The sequence below is a fragment of the Sphaeramia orbicularis genome, chromosome 21 (assembly GCF_902148855.1).
Source record: "Sphaeramia orbicularis chromosome 21, fSphaOr1.1, whole genome shotgun sequence".
Taxonomy (NCBI): domain Eukaryota; kingdom Metazoa; phylum Chordata; class Actinopteri; order Kurtiformes; family Apogonidae; genus Sphaeramia; species Sphaeramia orbicularis.
In genome coordinates, this window is record NC_043977.1 from 49,372,834 (window position 1) to 49,378,833 (window position 6,000).

The 6,000-nt window shown below is 41.1% G+C and overlaps 1 protein-coding gene across 2 annotated transcripts in view; it reads right to left on the minus strand.

The window, feature by feature from the left end:
- hdac4 (histone deacetylase 4) overlaps positions 1 to 4,356 on the minus strand; it is a 244,530-nt gene extending 240,174 nt beyond the window's left edge. For both annotated transcript variants that reach the window (XM_030124416.1, XM_030124414.1), the window contains exon 1: positions 4,251 to 4,356. The gene's annotated coding sequence lies outside the window, so the exon portion shown is untranslated. The remainder of the gene's footprint in view (positions 1 to 4,250) is intronic.
- Positions 4,357 to 6,000: the final 1,644 nt, after the last annotated feature.

The following is a 6,000-nucleotide window of genomic DNA, read 5'->3' on the forward strand; positions in this document are numbered from 1 at the left end:
TCAAATTAATATTAATCACAGCAATTGGCTGCCCTTGCCCTTGATGTAATTATTTCCCCAATAAATATAATCTTGAAAGACCATCATCCACAATCCTACGCAGGCAAATCTATCAGACAGGAAAACAGCAAAAAGATTTACAACGTATTAGGGCTGGTTGTTGTCGCACATATAGTGGCTTGCTCTGTGTGGGATGTAGTAAATGACTTCAATGCCAACATGGAGAACAAATTTTCATGTAGGTAATTTAAAGGTCCTGAACAGAGAATTCATTAAAAGTGGATTGCAGCGACATGTTCGGCCAGAATCTGAGGTGTTTTTAAGGGACAAAGACTCTGCTTCCCATGACCACTAGCACCTACTGTCATAAGGGCATAACTCTGGCCAAGGCGTGTGTTTGAAGCTAATGAATGAGAGCGGATCCTCTTTCCAGCTCTGCATTTCTTTTTTTCAAGACAGCAACTTGCCAGGGTGCAAAGTGACATTTGAAACGAGACAATAAGCAAACTTCATGAAGTCCATTTGCGCATAGTTTAGTAACTGGCATGAAAACGAAAAATGAAACCAAACTGTAAGTCGATTCCTGCTACTATGTCTCTTTACTCCGGAGCTCCAGAGTGTCAATTACAGATCGGTGTTTAATAATATACATTGTGCTCTAGCTTTTCCACAAAGTATTCAAGCATTTAAATGACTTCAGTCATTCAACATCTTCGTCATTCTGCATTAGCAGTTCAGCGCTAGCTGCTACAGCCTTCTGCATTCACAGTATTCTACTTTAGAATTGTCCTGTTCCTGAAGGGCAGTTTAGTATCCAGGCCCAAGCATGAACATTAACTCCATACAGAACCATTTCAGTCTCACCTTACAAAGCCCTTCACTGAAACAATGCTCCAAATAAAACAGCCACTATAGTAAAATACAATGTTCCAATGCATATGTATAAAGAACAGAAGCATCCTACACCTGTGTAGAAGGAAGAGGGACAACTCCGGGTCTGTTTTCATTCCTTTTAACTCCCTTAGTTCTCTCCATTCATTCAATGCAGAGGTTTACCGGCGTTTTAGCCAGTGCTCTATCACTTTCCTGTTTAGCTTTCTTTTCTTTTTCTTTCTGCCAGTCCAGCTCCAGTTCCAGTGTCCATCATCACAACAAAATAAATCTAAGAAATCCCTTTCTTTAGGAAAAAGGACAGATGTTACTCCTCACCCGTTAAGCTTACTTTTCACTACTTAACTCTGCCGGACGGTGTGTTGTTGTCATAGTCACATAAGTCTGCCATAAAGCAGTCCATTCTTGTCCAACCCGGCCAGGGATGCGGGAAATAGCATGTGGAAACAACCTATTTTGGTGCTAATAATCTCATTTTAAACTGCAGACTGTGCATATATAAGCATATATATATAAAAATGAGACTTTTTCAAGATCATGCAGAAAGTCTGTTCAGCACCTTTAAGTCACTGACATCTGAGTTTGTATTTTCTTGCTCTCTCCCACTCATTGGCAGTTGAATTCAAGATAGCAAAGTACCTGTGGAAGCACTGCATCATGGGTTGTAGCATTAATGTTGCTAGGCCAACAAATATACAGAAGAGTAACCAAAGAGCATAGAAGCCAAGAGGACAAACCTGTGCTCAGTAGGCACACAGTACAACAGTAAGACTCAGTTTGTTAGGTGTCTAATCAAAGATTGCACCACACAACCATGACCCTTCAGTGGATTTGATGGATAATATAACACAAAGACCATAATATAATATCTTACCACATCCATGCTAGTCCATGGCAGAGAGTTTGGATGTGCAATAGAACGGGCATAATAAATCTAGCATATTGAGTCTAGGACTGGGGTGTCAAACTCATTTTAGTTCAGGGGCCACATACAGCCCAATATCAATATCTTAAGTGGGCCAACCAGTAACATAACAATGTAATAAGCTATCAATACAATTCAAAAATTTTGTCTTAGTTCTAGTGTGAAAGTAAAATTACTTTATGAAAATGTGAATAATCTGAACAACCAGCACTTCGGGCCCTTTGCATTGTTTTAAATGTGCTAGGCTATATAAAGAAACTTGACCTTGACCGGGTACACCCTGACATATCTATAGAAAAAAATAAATGCAATTTCAACATTACGTTGCAACTGATTATTAACACAATTAACAGATCACAGTTGATCTGCAAATGCAGGAAACATTTATAATGGGCACAATAGTTAAAATTGTTCTTATTTTTCTTGAGAAATTTCAGATTTCTTTAAAAGTAAACATTTTCATTGTGACATTTTACTTTTTTCACATTGAATCAAGAAGAAAATTTAGCGTTGTAATTATTTATACATTATACGTTCAGTGTAATTTTTGCACTTCGGAAATTTATCCTGCAGGGCTATATGTTTGACACCAGTGGTCTAAGACAACATGACTCAGACAAACACAGGGATGAGTTTTCATTTCTAGTTTCATCAACAGGTTTGTGAAATACGGGTAACACCTACAGACCGTACAGAGTCACCAAGTACTTTACATAAAGTGAGTAAAATCTTGAGGGTTTTTTTTTTCATTGTTAACCACTTCTCCACCTCATACTACATAATCTATACCTGTCCATTCAAATATGACCTTGAAGTCCAGTTCATTTCATTAATGCTTATCATGGCTTGGCTCTGTTCTGTCAGGTTTCACTACTGTACGTTTCTAGGGCGATTGCTAACAATGCTTGTACATAGATCCATAAGGCAAACAATTAAGGTAGACTGATGTTCCGATCTGTCTCTTCAGACACACAGGTGATGGGAAACTCAGTACTAGAAAACTCTCAGGATCTAATGATATCAGTCAATTAACTCAAGTCAGTCAAAAAATAATTACTAATTTTATGATTCCTCTCTGACTGAAAGGGCTCTGCCCCCCTTAAGTTGTGCTGTGACTGACACAGGCAAAGAAAAGTCCACATTTCAAGTCAGAAGGAGATCAACAGATTTATGAGCAACTTTTTAAAAGATATCTTCTTCTAAGGAGACAGACAGAGCTACAGACAGAGCCATGGACAGAACCACAAATAGAACCACGGACAGGACCACAAACAGAACCACGGACAGGACCACAGACAGAACCACAGACAAAACCACAGACAGAACCACGGACAGAACCACAGACAGAACCACAGACAGAACCACAAACAGAACCACAGACAGAACCACGGACAGAACCACAGACAGAGCCACAAACAGAACCACGGACAGGACCACAGACAGAACCACAAACAGAACCACAGACAAAACCACAGACAGAACCACGGACAGAACCACAGACAGAACCACAAACAGAACCACAGACAAAACCTCAAACAGAACCACGGACAGAACCACAGACAGAACCACAGAACATACAGAACCACTGACAGAACCACGGACAGAACCACTGACAGAACCACAGACAAAACCACAAACAGAACCACAGACAAAACCTCAAACAGAACCACCAACAAAACCACGGACAGAACCACGGACGGACCCACAGACAGAACCACGGACAAAGACAGTACAACCTCAACACAAACCTCCAACACACAAAAACTCACGCACGCGTGAAAGTACGGACTGGCGCGTGCGTGGAATGTGGATTTCAGCGCGTCGTTGAATTACTAGAAGACAATTTATTCACCCCTGGGTCTTATCTACATGTGTCCTCGGTCACTGATAAAAAAAAAAAAAACGACTCTTCCAATGGGAGACGGTGACATCTGTCACCTCTGTAACCCCCACACTTGGAGAAAACATCCGCCGTACACACACTCACACATGAAAAGTAAAAAGTACCAGTCCTAAAATACCAATCCTATGCTTAGTGTCTAAAATGTATGTTAAGGATATGGCACCATTTAGAAACACAGCTACATAATAGCTGAAACCCAGATACTTCACGTCGCGGCTTCACACTGTTGCACAATACAATCGATAGTTGTTTTTTTAAATCGTCATTATTTTTTTTTAGCTTCACCACACCGGTTGCATTCCTCAACATCTTTTCTTTCCCCATGCTGCTGATAAAAATAAAATTCACTCGCAAGAAAAGTGAAGTTAAGCTGTGTAACCGCAACTCTGTTTGACTCCGAAGTACACTGAAGTACTGTGAAGTACAAAAACACCACTACTACTAAATAAACAGTTCAGAGTTGTGGTTTTCTGTTAAACGCAAAGAGAACTTTAACTGACTGTATACAATGACAAACTAAAGAGGCGCTACCTGTATGATCACCCTTAGGCGCAAATGGGCTGTTTATTTCCTCCGGTGTCCTGGAGCATCCACAGTTCAGGGTTTTAGGACCCGTTGGTACAAATCACTGAGCCCACGGATCCGCCATACTGGACAAATCACGTGCCCACGCCCTCCTGTGTTTCCGTAGGAGGCGGGGTCTGGGGACTGACTGACAGCTGAGAGGGAAATCAAGTTACCTCAAAGGGACTAGAGACTCAATCAAGGCTAGGACTCTGCCATATTTGTCCAAGAATGTCCGTGTTTAAGTTATCAACAGGACAAGCTGGACAGAACACTATCATGGAGAAGGACAGGATGGCGACTGTTCAAAAGGACATCTTTATCTTCATATTGAAATGATCCTGCTTATTACTTAGTCTGTTCACCGCTATTCACCCTGTGTCCCTTCTCCCCACTCCCCTCTGGGGGAGTGGCTACTGTTTCAGATGTGTCAACTTAAGGCCCAATGACAACAGGACCTAAGGTGATCCATCTGTGCCCTGTCCTGACCTGTGACCCCGGACCTCCTCCGTTACCCTCACCTATCTGGATGGACCTCCTCACCCCCACTAGATGTACCTCCTCAGCAGTCTGCATGCATGCCCACCGTACTGCATCCCTACAGACTGGAATTACATCAGCAAATGGATGTCTGTCAGTCCAGGTCTCATCTACAGCCTGTCCATCCATGGAAGTGGATCTCTCCTTCACTGTGGTCCTCCCTGAGGTTTCTCTCTTTCCCACTGGATTTTTTGGAGTTTTTCCTTGCCAAGAAGAAGGGTCTAAAGACAGGGGATGCCCGGGACATTAATCCATTTGCTTCACAGACTGTTTACTAACTGATTACTTGACTGTTTGTTTATTTTTTTATTGTGTTTTTTGATCACTTCAATAATTTCTGTAAAGCCCTGTGTCTTTGTTGTGATATTGGGCTCTATAAATAAAATTTAGTTGAATTTATTATCTTTGACAGTAATCTTAATAACTACTATTAATAATTATTATTTATAACCTATTAATAGACATTCTGCTTTAGATTTTAAAAACAGTTCCACTTTGTATAATAACAGAATAATAAAATAATAACTGACAAATAATGATTTTTTTTCTCCATCCATCTATCCATCCATCCATTTGTCCAGCCATCATTTACCATCCATCTATCTGTCTGTTCCGTCCATACGTCTATCCATCCATCAATCCATCCATCTCCTTCTGCTTATGTTGATCCAGGCCATATCCTGGGTCTACCCCAAAACACCTCCCCAGAGAGGCAACCTTACCCATACCCTAACCCAACCTAACTGAACAGCTTCAGCTGGCTCTTCTTTGTGTATCAGAGGCTTTACTCTGAGTTCCATCTAAATGATTCCTCACCCTTTCTCTAAGGGAAAGCCCAGCCACCCTGCAGAGGAAAGCATTTCTGCCATTTGTATCTGCAATCGTGTTCGTCTGACTACTACCCACAGCAGATGACCATAGATGAGGGAAGGAGTGTTGATCAACCAGTAAACTGAAAGCCTTTTCCTTCTGGTATAGCGTCCTCTTTACCACAGCACATCAGTACATTGTCCACACACTTGGCAATGCTGTACCAATGAAATTATTGTGAAGGTTTTTTATCCTCATGGTACTCAAATATTTGGTGAGTGAGAGCACATTTTGAGTCACTATACCTCCATAAAAAATGTGTTGTACTCATAGATCGGTGCTAAGAAGGCTAAATGCTATATGTAAA